The sequence below is a fragment of the Salvia hispanica genome, chromosome 2, assembly GCF_023119035.1.
Source record: "Salvia hispanica cultivar TCC Black 2014 chromosome 2, UniMelb_Shisp_WGS_1.0, whole genome shotgun sequence".
In the NCBI taxonomy this organism is placed as follows: Eukaryota; Viridiplantae; Streptophyta; class Magnoliopsida; order Lamiales; family Lamiaceae; genus Salvia; species Salvia hispanica.
Genome location: NC_062966.1, coordinates 21,262,531 through 21,282,075, shown reverse-complemented (window position 1 = coordinate 21,282,075; position 19,545 = coordinate 21,262,531).

Sequence of the window (19,545 nt, the reverse complement as noted above, 5' to 3'; positions counted from 1 at the left end):
ATTTATTAGGGTTTGGAGGTGGGCCACGCATGAGATGGGATTGAGCTAATCGCACGGCTTAATTGTCGATTGAAATAGAATGCCAACGAGATGTTCTTGCCGATATATCAGATTCTCCTCTATCTCTCTCTCTTGCCGATATATCGGGAAATGATAAAATGAGGTATATAAAGAATTATTGGGGTTGAGTTGAGTTGGGCACACTTTTACTAAATGATTTGATTATTCAAAATAAGTGGGAGGATGTGGGTGGTCTTTAGGGTTAAGGGTCCACTTTCTTTTCTTTAATAATTTCATGTCTCCAACATTTCATTTTTATTTTCCATTTCAATTCTAGGGAAAATCACATTCTTTTTCTTTTGTCTCTCCTAATTCGATTTGTATTATTGAGCAAGTTAAAGGAAAAACTATGCAAGGAATATGACCATGTGGTATAAATCTATTTGGATATAAACATAAATTTCAAATTGTCATGAAATGGGCCAGTATGTTAGTTGACAGTGATTAAACTTACACTTAATATCAATGGTGTCTTTGGATATCTTAATGGTTTCCTCTGGGATATACGAGTCGGGAGTCACAATCTCTGCTTCTTTAGAAAGTGAGATATTGTCGAGACCTTGGGGAGACGACGAACTAAGACGGTGAGATGGGAAGTGTGCCGATTAAGAGGCTATGTGTAGGGGGGTAGATTATTTAGAATGGGTTATAAAATATGTGGATCGATTTAATTATTGTAATAGAAGATATTGTTGTATTTGTTTTTGAAGGCCGGACCAAATGAAATTTCAAATAAATAAAAGAAAGAGAAGAAATTGATAAATATTGTGATTTTCAAGTGTGAATAAAGAAATGAGAAGTAAGGTATATGGGAGGAATGAGATTATAAATTTTTTTAAACAAAGGAAAGAAATGTTGATTTAACGATAAAAAGAAGGGAAAAAATGAAAATTTGATTTTTGACTAAAACTATACTCCTATATGATGGCTATATTTAAGCTTAGTCGCGCTGTCATCGCATGCGTATGGCATGTGCTATGCGTTTGGCCCAAACGACACATATATTTCGTGTGTGGTGGGCGCCAGACGAAAATATACCTGGCATGTGCGCTCTTCGTGAAGGACGCATACTTCATGCGTTGTAGAAGCTCTTATAGGGCCTTTATTCACATTTTCTATGTTAATAAAGCTAAGACCAAATATCAAAAGGAAATGGGAAATGGCCGAACAAAACTTGTTACTTTACATTTGAAGCCCTAAAAGTTGAACTGTTGATGAACAGTTACAACTTACAAGGGTATCTCTCTCATTTTTTCCTTGGACAAAAATAAATATGTGGGCCTTTTATAGACAGAGAAGGGTGTGTATGCGCATTTGTGTCTAAGTGTGTAACGAAAGAGAGCACTTGGCTATTAACTTTTGAAGTGAAAGAGACACTCCTATTATTGTACGTAATTTATCCCCAGTTTTTAGCCAAGTGCTACATTGGTTTCTCCCTTATTTCTCCCTTATTTCTCCCTAACTCAACATTTCATTTTTACATCATTATTTTTTATATTATTTAATTTTCCCTACAAATGTATTTAATAAATAGACTAATAATGAACAATTCATCGTTGTATTAATCATTGGAAAATATAATACAACGAGAAAAAAAAAAAACTACAAATAAAAAACGCAAATAAACAAAGATTTAAAAAAAAAAAATCTAAGACGGAGGGGCCGGAGGGGCGTCGGGATCGAGCCCCAGCGTACTCTGCAGGTGTTGGATGCATTTCCAGAGGGCCGCCTTTTCTTCAGGGGTCCCGCCGCCGGTGAAGTACAGCGTGTACATCTGGGTCAGATTGGCGACATTGCTCGAATAAGTGGCTTTTTCTAAGTCGATGACGGATTCCGACGCGACTTCCGACGTTGCGCCCTTCCCCTTCCGCCTCCCCTTCGCCTTCTTCACTCCCTCCGGGCGCTCGTGCGGACCATCCCCACTCAAGTCGATGTGGGCCGCGCTCCCCTCGCTCTCCGAAACGCTAAGTCGCGAGCGCACCGATTTCCCGTGCAGCGCGTCGTGCATTCCGTCCGGAATTTGGGGAGATCCTTCAGCTTATCGTAGATGTTCCAATACTTGAAGCCCTTCGTCGACAAGTACTGGCTACTATACATCCGGATGGCCTCATCTCGGACCATGTGCTCGTTCTGGCCACTCGTCATGTGAGTCATCAAGTTAGAATAAATACCGTTGAAGTGCCCGCAGTCCCTCATGAGGCGCTCCCAATGCCGACGGATCGCCTCGCTGCCATGGTCCTTCATTGAGGCGGTCTTGTGGCTCCTGTACTTCGCGGCAATCCGCTCCCGAATATGATCTCGGTCCCGGTAGTTCTTTGCGCTCCGCGTCTGTGACGTGTCCGCCCGGCCAGTCGGCTATCGGCTCGGACTCTTGCAGAGTGTAAGTAGTCCTTACCCGCTTCGGCCTCTCATCGGAACCCGTATCAGTCGCAGCCGACGACGCCGGCGCCTTCCCCCTCCCGCTCCTAGAAGGCGGCTCGGTGGGCGTTTCTTCCACCTCGAAGTCCTCCGCGCTCGGTGTCGCGGCCCGAGATTCTTGGTCGCCTCGGGTTGATCCGGGGGTGTCGAACTGGGGCCGATACACATCGTCGGCTTTGGAGAGGGCATTCTGCCGGCAGAGTTGAAGTACGGAGAAAGTCTCCGCGCCGGAGGAGTCTGCAAAGGAGACGGACCCCCGTATGGAAGTTGGCCGGGAGGAGAACCCATCGCCAACAACGAGTGCATCCATTGCTCGTTTGCTTCATCCGTGTTGGGAATTTGTGAACTCGACTCTTTCCCCTTACCCTTATCCTTACCCGATCGGGAACTTTTCTTCCAAAAGCTCATAATTTTGATGAAAATTGAAGATTGGGAGAAGAGATTGAAAATGGAGAGAATGAAGATTGTGGGTGATGAATGGAGGAAGTGGAGGAAATATTTATAGGGGTGGAATGTGAAATAGCCGTTGGGTTCAAAAAAAAAAAAAAAAAATTTTAATTATCGCCGATTATCGCCGAGCGTCGCCACAGTGGCCGGCGATCGCTCGGCGAAATCCGGCGATAGAACGCCACTTACAAGGGTATCTCTCTCATTTTTTCCTTGGACAAAAATAAATATGTGGGCCTTTTATAGACAGAGAAGGGTGTGTATGCGCATTTGTGTCTAAGTGTGTAACGAAAGAGAGCACTTGGCTATTAACTTTTGAAGTGAAAGAGACACTCCTATTATTGTACGTATTTTATTTGGTAAATATTAGCCATAAAAAACAATTATAATTAGGGTATTGATACTACCTCCATCTAACAAAAAAAAATCTTATTGGTAAGTGACACTAATTTTAATGTAAAATTGATAAAATAAGAGAAAAATATTATAACACAAAATTAGCGTAAATAGACATAAACAAATTTTGGTAGATATATAAAAAAAACATGATAATTTTCGTAGACGAGAATTATAGTCTATAATTTAATTATGTTAAATGCAAGAGATAAATTATATGGTTGGTACGCGTAAAGAACTGGAAATGAATTGACGTTTATGCATCTATTTTTAATTATGATGCTATTTTTTTAGTGGGAATCACCAGTTATATCCTAATATCAATTCCCAATCATTCTTGACTACTTTTTTCTTTGAGGTTATTTTCACTTTTTCAATGGAATCATTCTTATTTATATTTTGTTTATGCGTAATAATAATAAATAAATAAATAACTATAATAATAGTTATATATCATCAAATTATAATACTCCGTACATTTCGCTTCACCTTCTCTTTATATTCTTTCCAAATTTTAGCTATTCTGAAAATATTGTCCATTTCATTAAATTCTGTGCAGAAAATAAATCAGCAATTAATGTTTTGAAGGTTAAGGAGATTTTGATTTGCAAATGTAGAAAATTTGACCGGACGCATACACATATCCATAAATATACGTGCGTGTATAAATTAAATACTCTATTTTCAATTCGAAGTAACATGTTTTTTGAAATGTCTAATTTAAAGTGATACTTACAACTTTAAAAATAAAATACCAGAGTACTAGTATATACCCACTTTATTTTATTTCAATTTCACTTAATTATTAAATAAAGTATAAAATCTACTATCGAAAAAGAAATGGTGTTTCAAATGTAACACACAATGACACAATAGGTATATAATTGTTTGGTACCAAATAAAGGAGGAAAAGATGAGACCTTTTGAACGTGTGGAGTTTGATACGTCGTCGCTTTCTTTTTGTTGTCCCACCATTTTTACTTTCAAATAAAGCGAGAGGAAAATGCTTCAGTTTTTACACATACTTGGATAATCTGCACATTAAATTTGTTTACTCGGATAAAAACAACCGATAAAATTGAAAATATATTAATTCAAATTTGATGTGAATTTAGTTACTTAAAGTTAGCTAAAAATTTATTAACCTTATGTTGTTTCAATAACAAAAACATAAATTTTGCTTCATCTTTTTCACTCGAACAAATTAAACTTCAGTTCTTCGTCATATATATTTGATTATTTTGTTTAAGAGTTAAAGGGTTAATTATTGTTTTCTGGATTTGTATTAGATTTTACCTACCACAAAATTAAAATTGAAATACTTGTAGTATATTTTATTCTTAGTCTTAATTAATTAATAGTTTTCCCCCTTTCAGATCTCAGACTGATATTGCAAAATAATTCAAGTTAGTATAATATATATATATAGGTCTTCAAGTGAATAGTCTCCAGATAATATCTTGAAGTTTGAAAACAAATTTTAGAAAAATCGTATAGACACAGATTTAATTAACTAAAACCTAAACGGGAATCTCAATATAAATGCATGCATGGTTATATATAAATAATTATAATTACGAGGTACATTTAGTAGTACATTATTTGGCGTGACATAAGTCATTAGGTGAACTGTACAGAATTTTTATAACCAGGTCAATTGCATGTAATTGAAGATTTCAAAATGTTTGATTCACAAAAATAATACTCCTCTATTTTGACTTGATGCATTAATATAGTTTATTTGAATTATATTTTGTCAAATAAATCATAATTTTGTCATCAAATTTTATATGTGTATGACTTTTAAATAACTAATAAATTATTGGAGTAATATTGATTGGAGTAATATTGATTGAATGCACGAACAAGTACTTTAATCATATAAAGCTTTCTTCTCAAATGAACTTTAATTTTCTTTTCTTCTATTGTAGAAATCATAACAATTAATGAAATTGATAAAAATATTTGGATTGAATATTTTTTTTCCTTTGGAGATTAATTAATTAAAAAGTCAATATTTTTTTCTTTTTACGAAGATATATTATGCCGATTTTATACGAAATATTTGGCTAAATGTTTGATTTGCATGATTAGACCCGTGATAGATAACTTTAACACATGCCATCTAATCATTGAAATGAATGATTTTTAGCCCAAACTATTTAGTTATCATCTTCATAATGCAATCCACAAAATATCCCCATAAAACGACTAATTATTTTGTGACCTCATCAATTCATTTATTTTTGCATGATTATATCAAATTAAGAGAGCCTTATCCTTTTCATTTTATTCATAACCCTCCAATTTATCATAAGCTACCATCAATCGATAAAATTAACCCTATCATTGAATGGATATCTTGAATTGACAAACTATTTTAACGTTGTCCAGTCTTATCAAACTAGATGGCTTGATTAATTAAGTTGGAAGCACAATCCACATAGTATTTAGAATGTTTCGATTTTGGATTTTAATGAATTGAGTTGAGTGCTGAGGTGCAATCTGATGTCACGAATTATGTAATGACACATGTTGCCTAAACACATCTTTAAATATTGTGGTCTGTGGAACCATTTCCATTTCGTGGGTCACACAATAAATATGACATACCAACAACCAACTAATATATCAATAGATCTCGTTACAATTTTCTGCGTCCACATTTACATGGTTTTCAATGTGTCACCTATATTTTGTCCCTTATTGACATACACTTATAAATGTTTTAAATATTGCCGAAATATCATATTTTTCCTTTCTAGCAGTTAATTACTCCATCCATCCGCAAATAAGAGTCTCTTTCATTTTGAGGCATATTTTAAGAATGTTAAGAAAAGTAGCTAGGAACAAGAAAATTAGTGGAATTTATGGATTCCACTTGTATATGGAGTAGTTTTAAATGATATGTGAGTGGAATGAGTTAATGGAATGTGTGACCTCTTTAATAATTATAAATCGCGAATCGCAAACTCCTATTCACATACGAATCAAAATAGAAAAATGAGACTCTTATTCACAAAGGGAGAGAGTACTGTACTATTATGTTTTTCTAGAAAAAATCAAGAATAATTTCATTCACTTTCATGATCACTCAAAGTCTCCGATCTTTTGAGTAGAGGGGGAAGCGTTTTACGTAAATTAGGCTAATTTTACCGTGTGTTGACTCTTTTTTAAGAATTAATTAGACTGAACCTTTCCAAACTCAAAATTCACGGACTTGTACAGACTATCATATTATGCTAAATTTAAAGACCGTCTTAACATTTTCCATCCAAATAAAAAGATTATAAGCCAGAATTACTAAACATCTGCTTCCACTTTCATTCGAACTTCTCCTCCATTGAATAAACTTTTGTGTACAATTCGAGTAATGAATTAGATATAAGTTTGTAGTGCACCACATGGAGGGCTGAATTAGGGAATCTGATTCCTAAATATTACTCCTATCGGTCCATGATTACAAGACCACATTTAACATCATGACACGAATTTTAAGAAATATAATAGATAGTGTGCGAAAAAAAGTTAATTGGTGGAAGGTATATCTTACTTATTTGTTTTATAGTATAATAAATTGTGAATGGATAAAGTTAGTGGAATGTGGGATCAATTACCAAAAGTGGTAAAAAGCAAATGAGATTGTTGATGAACGGACAGAAATAGAAAAAAAATGAAACATTTAATTAATAGATGGAGGGAGTAACAATGCACATATATACAATGATACTGCACATATCTATCTTTCCAGCTCTTAAAGAGGGTGGAAACACCTGTATTATGTTAAATCACATTAATTTCAAATACCCAAATTTCACCTCTACTTTATTTCTTATATTCTATTCGTCGGCAATCCATACTCTTGCTTTTCCATTTTAAATTATCTACAAAAATAATCTCCTTCGACTTTTGATAAACTTATCTCTTTAATGAGACGAGTGGTGAGCCGTGAGTCTCATTTTTAATTAACAATATGATACAGATCAAATAGGAGAACTCAGCCTAAAAGACTAGCCTATTAGGAAAGAGAGTCCATTTAGCCTATATATCCCACACCAGTTGTTCTCACAACCGATGTGGGAATTGAGTCCGTAACATTCGACCCTCCTTTAAGGGCCAACGTCCTCGTTGGTCACGGCTGGTTCTTTGCCAGGCCACCACTCCGAGTTCCTCGTTGGTCGCGGCGGATTCTTTGCCCGGCCACCACTCCGAGTCGGCCCCAAACGCACTCGTTGGTCACGGCGAGTTCGCTGCCCGGCCACCACTCCGGGCCGTTTGGGCTCTCAATGAAAGCACCCATTGATACAGACCAAATAGGAGAACTCAGCCCAAAAGACTAGCCTATTAGGAGAGAGAGCACATTTAGCCTATATACCCCACACCAGTTGTTCTCACAACTGATGTGGGAATTGAGTCCGTAACACAATATCTCAAGATATCATTTTTCTTTCCCTATCTCTCTTTTAGTTAATTTGCTAATTTTACAAAATTCATGATATTAATTCACTACTAAGATTATTAATAATGGACAATATATAGTAAATATACTATCCATCAGTATTTATATTGTATAGAAAATATTATGTGTTGTGTGTTCATATTGTTTATGACGGTGAAATATGAGTCTTAAAGTTCTCTCGCCATAAAACACGATTTTTTGTCAGTTTGTGTTTTGATTTTAAGGAATATAAGAATTGTGATTAGGTATACGCTAACATATATAGTGTCATTTTCATAGTACATTTTTAATGAAGCAAATGTTTAGATTTAAAAGTAACAAATTAAAGGCTTTTTAAGTGGATCCATTAACTTATACTTTGCACTATATATATTTTCAATTATGTGACATTAGAAGGCTTCAAAATAAGAATTCAGTGTCTTACAATACGTCTCTAAGAATTGATATGACATATCCATGTAAAGATAGATGTTTGAATACTAGAGAATATTTTGATAACTTGTGTTGAGTCTCCAATGTTCCTTTTTAATTTCCTCGAATTTTTTTTTAAAAATTAAATATTTTATATTTTTTAAATTAGCTACTACTTGTATTTTGTAATGTAAGTACACGTATTTTTTTTTCACATGTTCTAAAGCCATAAAAATATAAATAAAAATCATTGAGTGAAAAATATATGAATTGATCATGGAATGAAGGTAAGAAATCATATTAATAAAAAACATTGATTGGCCATGGACTTTCTTTGGTTCTTTATTTTTCTATCAATTTGAAATAGAAGATTGGACACCATTATTTATACTACTATTTCTTTTCTTTTTTAGCTCAAGATTGGGAACTTCTCAACCACGTATTTCTGAAGAAGTAAAAATACTATACTCAAAATTATTGATGCAACAGCTGGTCTTCTGTGCACGGTGCAGACTAAGACTTCAGGCCTTTCGAACCAATGTCAAAAATACTGCTTCCTCCGTTCTAAAAAATTAGATAAACGTATAAATGACACGGCTCTAATATGCAATTGGTAAAGTAAAAAATGGAAAAAAATAGTGAAAAGAGTGTTAGTAAATTATGGATAGACATTACAAATGATATACTTATATAATTGTTATTTAATGAAACTTTCCCTACACTATCTAATTATAAAGATAATCTAAAAAGATAAAATTAATTTATTTTTTAAAGACATAGGAAATAGTATTAATCCATTAAAGTCCTTGTTAGCATTTTTTATGTCAGAAATTGATAATGCACATAAAGCATGTCAACCTTTCCATTTGCATTTGACCACCATTATTAACCACAGTCCACAAAGATAAAACTTTCCTTGCTGGGAGATCTTGAGTTCAAATTAAATTTGAACTACTACAACATATAATATATATTTCTCATATTATGTTAAATTGTTAATACAGCTGTCATGCATGTCATGCAGTGTTTTAATTGACCATAATATATTTCTTTATTTGTCATTAAATATTTCATATTGTTATTTTTATCTATCCATTATTAAAATTTCATTTTATTATTATTATTTTAAAAAATAAATCATACATCTCACTAACTTATTCTACTTATTGTTTACTTATTCTTAAAATTAACATATAAAAACAACTCACAATTCTACTAATTTTAACATTCATTTTCCTTTTTATAATGGATGGAATATGTATTGCCTGTTTTTATAATACTATGCAATATATTCATATACATACTATAAAATGTATCTATGCAATATATTCATATACATATTCATAGGTTTGTGTTAAAATGACAACACCTCTTAAAATGATACCGTGACATTACATATCCAGCAATATTATAAACGCTACACAACAATGTTATAAACGCTACACAACAATTTATAGATTGTTGTATAGCGTGTTGAATATTGCTAGCCGAGAAAAAATTGTTGTATACAGTGTTGTATATTGCTGGCCGGGAAAAAATTGTTGTATTCAGTGTTGTATATTGCTGGCCGAAATTTTTACACTTGAGCATTTTTTTTAGGAATATTGGCATGTAATATCACGAAACTTTCAAAAAATTGGGTTTTTCCCACAAACTTTAAAATTGGCAAATAATATCACGAACTTTACCCCCGGTTTATTTTTTCCCACGAATGAAAAAATTCATGTTATTTTAATAGATTGACGAACAATTTTGTAGGGTTGTTTCAAGAAAAACTATTTTCAAAGATCGAAAAACTTGAAGCTCTTAAAATTGTTGTCGAGAAATTACGAAAACAAATTCGTATCATAATATTATTTGTGGGAATTTTTTCATTGGTGGAAAAAAAACAATACATGGGTAAAGTTCATGATATTATTTGATTTTAAAGTTCGTGGGAAAAACCCAACTTTTCTTTTTTTTTATTGTCACATAACAGCTTATTATTCCTCTACATATATAGATGATTGATTAGAAATAATGGTACGATGTTATTTAGGAGATATTGTCATTTTAATGCCCTTCATATTCATAGATAAAAGGTATCTATAAAAAGATAAATATCAGAAACGTGTCGCGGGTTGGAGGTGATAATTGCGGGTGAGCCGACACGTAGTAGTCATAAATGGCAATCGTAAACATTGTTATGCCATATTTAAAAATTATTTAATGGACTTAATAAGTTGGAATCAAATGATAAGATTCTTAAATGAAATAAAGGTTTATTTTTTTGTTAATTCGCCTGCTGCTAAATAAATGCACTTTCACACACACACACATAATATCTTATACTCCTACAGTAGACTATATTGGGAGAAATGATATCGCGATACGAACTTTTGGTTGAGAGATATCGCGGTAAGAGGATACAAATATAGGCTGTCAGTGTCAGAGTTAGCGCTTTCAATTATTAATTTATATAATTGAAGAAAAGGAAAAAAGAGGGATTTGGGAAAGTGGTAGCATCTCAATTACGCCATTAATATTATTAATACTAGTAAATAATTTATTAGTGGTCCCCCCACTTTCCTTCACCCATCAAACTAAACCCGCGTCTGCCTCACGTGATCCTCTCTTTTCATTTCACTGTCTTATTATAGGAATAATAATCCATTTTCATTAATTTTTTATTTATTTCACCACTATTTAAATTCAAAAATATTTATTCTTACCTCAAAATATAAATTGGAGTGGCAGGGTGAAATATAACGTGACAACAAAATCATATAATTTCAAATAAATTGACCGTTATTATAATTTTTTATTAACTTAACAATTTAAAATATGCACAATATGTGTGGAGTACTAATATTAGCATTTATACATCGATATGGAGTGGATCAAATGAGTCCAAGTGTGAAGTGTATAATAAGTTTCGACGTTTTCAGATAAATCAAATCATACCTAATCTAAGTTTATAAGGACTGGGTTTAAAAAGTAGTTTCGTGTCTCTATTCAGGACCTTTAAATACTTCAATTAGATAAAATATTGAATTTCGTCAATCGGTATAAGATGTGATATAAATCATATAGTATATGTCAGAAAAAAAAATTGCTAGTATGAACATTGAACAGTCTATATCAATCGCTAGTTAAATTAATTAGTTCACGAGAGTTCAGAAATATGCAAACATATGGCATTTCAAATCTTGTCTATCTTTCTATTGGTGAAAAAAGGTCTATGAAATAAAAAGTTATCATACTTCCAGCCATCTTTGGCTGAAACGATAATTTTGTATTGAAATTTTACTCACGATTACATATCATCTGTATCTGTTGTTGTATTAATCAAATTACTTACAAATTACAATATATAGAAGGTAAGCGAAGAAAAATGAAATAAATTACTGCGTAAAACAATGACTAAAATGAGAACGTAGAATGTCGTCATCATTTGATCGGGGTTGGAGCACACATTTCTCATTCTCATCGGGACTCGTGCTGGATAATTTTACTGATAACAAGACCCAAAACCCGATTTTTCGGGTATCAGATCGGGATCGGGTAGTGAGAATTTTGGATGATCGGGTATCCGGTTACTAAATACACAATCGGGTATACCCGAATGATCCGATTTGTTTTTTTTTAATTAATAAATTATATTTTTATTATAATTAAATACTCTCTATGTTCCATAGTAATAGAGTCATTTTGCCATTTTGGTACGTTCCATAGTAATAGAGTCTTTTCCCTTTTTAGTAAAAGTCAACCCATTTTTTCACACCTACTTTACTCTCTTTTACTTTTCTCTCTTTTACTTTTCTCTCTCTTCGTCTCTCTACCTTTTTCATTTTCCCCTTTATTCTCCCTTACTTAGCTCACCTAACGCAATTTTTCTTAATCTCCGTACCGAAAAGAAACGTCTCCATTACTGTGGAACGGAGGGAGTATAATTTAATTTCTTAATTATATGTGGATGGATGAAAGATGTTAATATGTTCTTATTGTGGATGGATGAAAGATGTAATATAATATAATTAAATTTAATTTCTTATTGTGGATGGATGAAAGATGAAAATGTAATTTAATTTCTTAATTATATGTGGATGGATGAAAGATGTTAATATGTAATTTAATTTCTTAATGTAATTTATTTTCTTATTGTGGGTGGATGAAAGAAGTTACTCCATGTTGCTATAACTTATGAATTTTGTATTTCTCAAAGTTTGTAGTTATTTTATTCGAACTACTACAAAAATTTTGTATTAAATTCAAACTAAATAATATATTAAATAAATTGTAAAACTTTGTAATTAATTTTCAAACAAATAAAAAAAATCAAAATTACAATCGGGACTGGATACCTAATTTTTCGGGACTGGATTTCTGAGTCGGGTATCTGGGTACCCGAAATCAAATTCAGGTCGGGTATCGGGTATTGGATTTTAGGAATTTCGGGATCAGATACCCGAAATTTTTGGATCGAATATCCCCGGATACTCAATTTGACAGGCCTAACAAGAATGATTGGATTCAATAACTTGTAGTACAAAAGTAAGTACAATCACGATAAAAGAGATCATTATAAACCTTAAACTGATATTTCGCTTTTAGTATTTTTCTTGTACCTGCCACTCTCCAATTGTGTTGTTGAGGCTATATTGGATTTTTCATTTTAGTATTATTTGTGTTATAGTAACTTTTTTATATGTAACGTTGTTGTTATGATTGTTCCCTTTAACATATTTTTACATTATTTTTGTGATTGAATTTTGTTGGTATGGAGTATTTTTAATCCTAAAAAAAGTCATGCACGCCCATGATCATAAATATAATTATAATACTTGATAATTAATGTGACTAGTACGATAGGATGAGTTGCTAACCATGACGTTACTTAAGCCAAACAATAGACATATAGTAGTAGTAAGTGGATTGACTCGAACATAAAATAATTAGAGGCTGGTGATCAAAATGAAAATTAATGTATAGGTAGTGCGATTCACACGAATATATCCTAATTAATAGGAGTATCTCATTTTCATATAATTTTATGTTTGAAATGTGCGTAGTTAGTACTCAAATAAATAAATAAATAAATAAAACAATAAAATAACAAACTTGTCATGTATGATTGGTGGGTTGGATAATTTATAACGCTACTTCTATTAAATTGGTTAACCTAATTATGATTTCATTTATGCAGTGGCCCTCAAACAAATTTTATTATCCTTGCTATCGAAGAATTAAAAATAAAGGAACACATAATCGAAAAATTAATTAACCTCTCTAAAGTGGAGTAATTTATAAGTAAGTAGTACTCTCTCTGTCCCATTAAAAATATGCCACATTTGTTTTTCGACACGAGATTTTATGTAGTGTTGTTTTGTTAGTTAATGAAGAGAGAGTAAAATAAGAGAGAAAAAAAAAGTAGAGAGAGTAAAATAAGAGAGAAAAAAAAAGTAGAGAGAGTATTATTTCTATTTTTAGAAACGTTTCATTTTTAATGGAATAGACAAAAAGGAAAATGTTTCATTTCTAATGGGATAGAGGAAGTAACTTTTATTGGTTGACCATAACAAAAAAAGGATTGACCTGATATTTCACGTATTGAACTGTGACAGGTGCAACTACTCGTGTACAAATTAAATAGGTATCAAATGTCACTACATCATTTAAGATTAGGAATCATATGTCAATATCTTTATCAAATTAAATAGTGTTAGACACATCATTTCATTATTGTCACTGACATGACTTAAACTTTATTATAATTAACTACTAATAACTTTTTTATACTATACAATTGGACTCATCTTTATGAGAAATTCAAACTTTGTTGGCGTTGAAAACAAGTAGTTGTACGTATTCTATTAAATTATGTGGTTGTCTTATTCCATACATTAGCCTTTTGAAGTATAGTACAGAGCATCAAATACTTGAAACCTCGTTTCTGCCGATAACTGTATACTAGAATTGCCTATTTTGTCATTTTCCCATTGGAATATCTATCATTCAAGATATTAACCCAATGAAAATATTGTACTAAGTACTACTACTACTATATAGCCATATACTAGTAGGATATAATGATATGGCCTTTGATAGGTCAAGGTTATTCGTTCTTATTATTAAAAATAAATTGATTATTTTCTAAAGAATAATTTTGCAGTTATTTCCTTCTAAAATTTTGTGACACTTAGGAATGTGGAACTGTTAAGTTGGATAGAGAGAGTGGTAACTCAAATAAAATGATTGTACTAACTTTCAAAATTTCTACTCAAAATAAAATATTTTTAAATATGCAAATCTATACCTTTTCTCTTCAATTAATATTTTAAATCATTGACCGACCCACATTCAACTTGGGGTGGGGGGGGGGGGGGTTCTCTCTTTAGCCCCAATTAAATTAATTTCTATTTTGTGTTAGTTAGCCTGTAAATGCCTTATAATCACTGAAAATGGATGAAAATTGTTGTCTAAAAATTTAAAAATAAATTTTGGATGAAAATTAATGTCAAAAAATTTTAAAATATAAATTCTAATAAAATAAATTTTCCGTACACTCTTATTTAATAATATAGCATAAATTTTTAATAAGACAGATAAAGTATTGTATAGCCAAAGTCAAATGGATATTACTAGCGCCTAAAGACTTGATCTGAAAATCTAGCCACAAGCTCCTTTCTTAACAGTCATGTCAGTTTTTTCTAATTCCATCCCCGAAATTGCAATGTATCCAATCCCAAATTCAGCCCCAAGGCCCCCAACTATTAACTGACATAATTTTTAGTCATTTAAATAATTGAACCTTAATTGAAATTGTAAGTAAATTTTCCCACTACAAGAAAACTTTATTTGCTTTCTCACACAAGACTCATGAGCCTCTTGACTGGATCTGTTCCACATCTATGATGTATGATGCCACCACCACTTTCTCCCACAATTTTCTCCTTGAATGATTATCTCACGATTCTCGGCTAACGAGATTTTGAAATCGAGATATCGAGATCTTTCATATCAATAAAGAAGAAAAGGTGACATGACACATTAATTAAAATTTAATTTGTATATAAATCAAGAAAAGTAGTCTCTCCTAAAATAATATAGAAATGTGAAGATAATCTCATCACTAAATGTAACAAATGTGGGTCCCTTCAAAGAATGGGTTTTGCGGAGTGGTGGGCCCTTGCCGGAGTACAAAAATATGAAAATATGAGACCGGCTTCAGCTCGGCTCAACTGCTATCCAAGCCGCGCCAATATGGCATTTATTGTCTGCATAGATTGACACCTCTCTTTCAGTTTTATTTTTATACGTCTCTCTCATTTTTCTCTTTTCTTTTTTTCTTTTATAAAAAAAAGCTCTCAGAAATTAATACTCCTCCCCTCTCTATTTTGGAAAGTTCTGGAAAATGTAATGAATTTTGACCGCGTCCATAATAAGTTGTGTATATTTATTTGACTTTAGGTTTTAATAATTCACTACAAAAGATATTGATAACAATTAAGTAATTTCTTCATCTGTAATTAATAGTCTTTCACTATCATTTTGATTGCATAGTAAAATATCACCTTTTCTTTTTTGGTAATATGGCCCATTTTTTCTCTTCTTCCGGTTTTGAATTTCAACTTATAATATTCGAACTATTTTTTTAATTAATTTTACACTAAACTCGTATAGAATATTAATAATATCACATAATGTGATACTTATTGTCCGAATTTTGAGGGAAAAAAAAATCAACTTATAGCTTGAACTTTAATTTAGTCTATTCCGCAAAAATAAGTCTGAATTTTGAGAAAAGTGGATTATCAAGTAAAAGGTATTTTGGTTGAGTAATATTCAACTATTTTGATTTAGTGACGAAGATGGATTTCATTAATAAAAAACGAAGAACAACGGCTATCATTCAAATTTAGGAAAATGTATCAAAGTTTGATTTATCTTTTGTTCATTTGTTGTAACATACTCTAACAAATAAGGCTGAATATTTATCTTAATCATTAAATAGATAAATAATTTACAGTAAAAGAATTGCTAACGTGAATTAAATATGAGCAATGTTTCAAATAAAATACTCATAGAAGTCACGTGTCATATCATATCATTTCTCTATGTATAAATTAATTCCTATTTGAACAAAAGTACAAAACAATAGTGAAATGATACTCATTAGGACTAATTAGGATGTCTTTTTCCTTGTGAAAATCGAAATAAATAAGAATGTCATTACAAGAAATTGGCAAAAAGGTAAAAAGAAATGTAGCTATATTTGATATAGTTGGGCCATGAATTGTCAGAATGAATGTTAAATTATTTCTCCAATTCCACCAACCATTATTGATGGATATATAAATGCATGAAAGAATGGCCATCCGATCCGCACACATTATTGAATAAACTTTATGAGAAAGGCATAATTATCTCACAATTTACAAAACCTACCACATTTCATTCACATTGTTATTCACTTTTAATAATATCACTCTTTTCTTGGAAAAGTTACCGTTAATATCCTAAATTATTGGTCATTTATCAAAACTATTAAGTATTAACAATTATAGTAAAATACACAACTATCCAAACACTAAAAATAACATCCAACTATTGATTACAATAAAGTACACAAATTATTCGAAAACGACCAAAAAATATCACTTTGTTTAACTTTTGTGGCGATTTATTCCGAGATGCCCAAATACTCAATGCCTCATTTAATAAATATGCCATGCTCTTTAATTGCAAGTTAGAACCAAAATTTTCACGTGTGAGAGTAAATACAATATCACCACCTTACCGATTTTCAATATACCAAAAATTTCGAAGTTGCCAATTTTCAATATATCATATTTTTTATTTGATTTTGGTATAACATGGAGTACTGAAATACAACTAAATCAGAATCTTTAATTTTAGTACTCATAATGCTTCCTATGTCCCATTAAAAAAATAAAATATTTTTCTTTTTAGATTGTCCCATTAAAAATGAAACATTTTCCAAAATATAAATATCTCTGAATCTATTTTTTCATCTCTCTTATTTTACTCTCTCTTCATTAACTCACAAAATAACACTACAAAAAAATCCGTGCCAAATCTCAAATGTTACATATTTAATAGGACAGAGGGAGTATATATTTGACATGACAAAAAGTTTGGTATATAGTATTATACTTTTATGGTACATACCAAAATTTTGGTATACCACGTTATACATAAATGCATGTCGTTAGCGTATTGAAGTATTCACGTAATAGTATCACTTTCGAAATATTTCATTATATCAAAATTTAATAGTATTATAGCAAAATAATAATACTACTAGTATAAGATGCGAAATGGCGATTCTTTAACTTGAAATTGTTAGTAATAATGAGAAGTATGCGAGACTTTAGTTGATGTCGTTTTCTTAACCATACATAATTAGATAATCCACGAATCGATAAAACGGTAAGTGGGCTTTGTTTTAATGTGAAAGGTATAGGATAGCTAACTTTTTGCCTCCACAAAAAAAAAAAGAAAATGAATAACTTTTTGCCTCCACGAGTCCAACAATTCTAAATATATTCCACATCTCATGTGACACACACTACCTACATAGAATTATTGATAATGACTAATTACTTAGATACAACTAATTGAATTAGTCATGAGTGGTTAACATCGGAATAAAGTATTCGTGTATATTGTGGAAGTGGAACATTATTCTCTCTCTCATGTGGGTTGTTGGCTCTAATTAAATTCATACATAATTTTATTTTTGTTCCTTAGTCTCTTAATTGACCAAACAATTTAAAAATAGAATTTCTAATTGTGAATAAAAATTCTAATTTAATTTAATTTTTACAAAATTTAAATTATATCTATTTCAGGTAATAAAATATACTCCGTATTACTTACTACAAATGCAATTATTAGAAAATAAGACTATTTTAACAGTTATTTATATTTTGACTCAGAAAAATATGTCTACATTGGCGAGTTTTCAGCACCTATTTAAAACTGAAAACACAATTAATGAGGGTTGGTCGATTCACAAGTATTTATTGGTAAATAAAAGCGTCTATTTATGTCACAGTCTTCTTTGTCTTTATTTAAAGTTTAGCTTTATTTTGTCGTTACAAGCAATGTGACAAATATTTATATATTATGTCGGTCAACAAAATCCATCAAATGTTCTTCTTGCCTCATGTTTGTTATCTATAAACTATAATCCATCTGTATTCTTATCTTTGATTTCGTATGATAATAATTAATTAGTTACTAAACTTTATGAAAACGGAATTTAAATTTTTTGCCTGATAAGTAAATTAACTATATATATACGACCATAAATTGGTAATTAGTAGTAGTATATTATAAAAATTTGTATATTTGCCAATAACTTTCGTTTTATGCTAGTAATAAACGAAATTAATTAATCCGGTGCTAAACTTTTTTAACTATGATGATGAGATAAAAGTTTTATTTTGATTTAATTATTGCCATATCTATTGCAGTGACTCCACAAAATGTGTCTTTTTGAGATTAAGTCCCATAATTTTTTTTATGTAACCATATATTATACATGACCTAAAAAATAGTCCACTTTAATTATTTAGGCCATACCATAAAATTAATTTACTTCTAATTTCAGTAAAATTTTATTTCTAATGAAGTGAACTTCATTCTTCACTAACAATACAATAATAATTTTTTTTTATCGTTATCATGTTTTATCAATTTCACATTAAAATTCGTCCGCAAAATTTATTTTTATGAAACGGTAATACAGAGCAGTACTTTTTATAAAATAAAAATTAGAGTCAGTATTGGTTAGTCTATATTACCCTTCAATCCTATAAAAGAATATGTGCACTTTTCATTTTCATCCGTCCCATAAAAATGTGTGCACCTTTTATTTATAGAAAGTTCTCCTCAACTAATTACCCATATACATCAATTTATTTACTACTATGGCCCACCATTACTTTAACTATGCACTAACTTTATTTTAACTTTCATTCTCATCCTCTCTTTACTTTACCAATTGTGCTATTTCAAATGCCCATATTTTTATGGGGCAAGAGAGTATATCTTATTCAATAGTAATTCATAAATAAACGTTCACGAAAGCACCTACAAACCGTTAATTTATTATTCCGTGTTACTATTAATAATATATTTTGGCACCTTTAAACAATTAGGTCAAGTAAAAATATCTCACTTTAAATTATACTCCCTCCGTCCACGAAGAATATGACACATTTGTCATTTTTGGTTGTCCACGAAAAATATGGCACATTTAAAAAATGAAAGTTTTCAACAACTTCTCTCTTACTAATAATATGGACTCCACATTCCACTAACACTAATTCTCTCTTAGTTTTTCC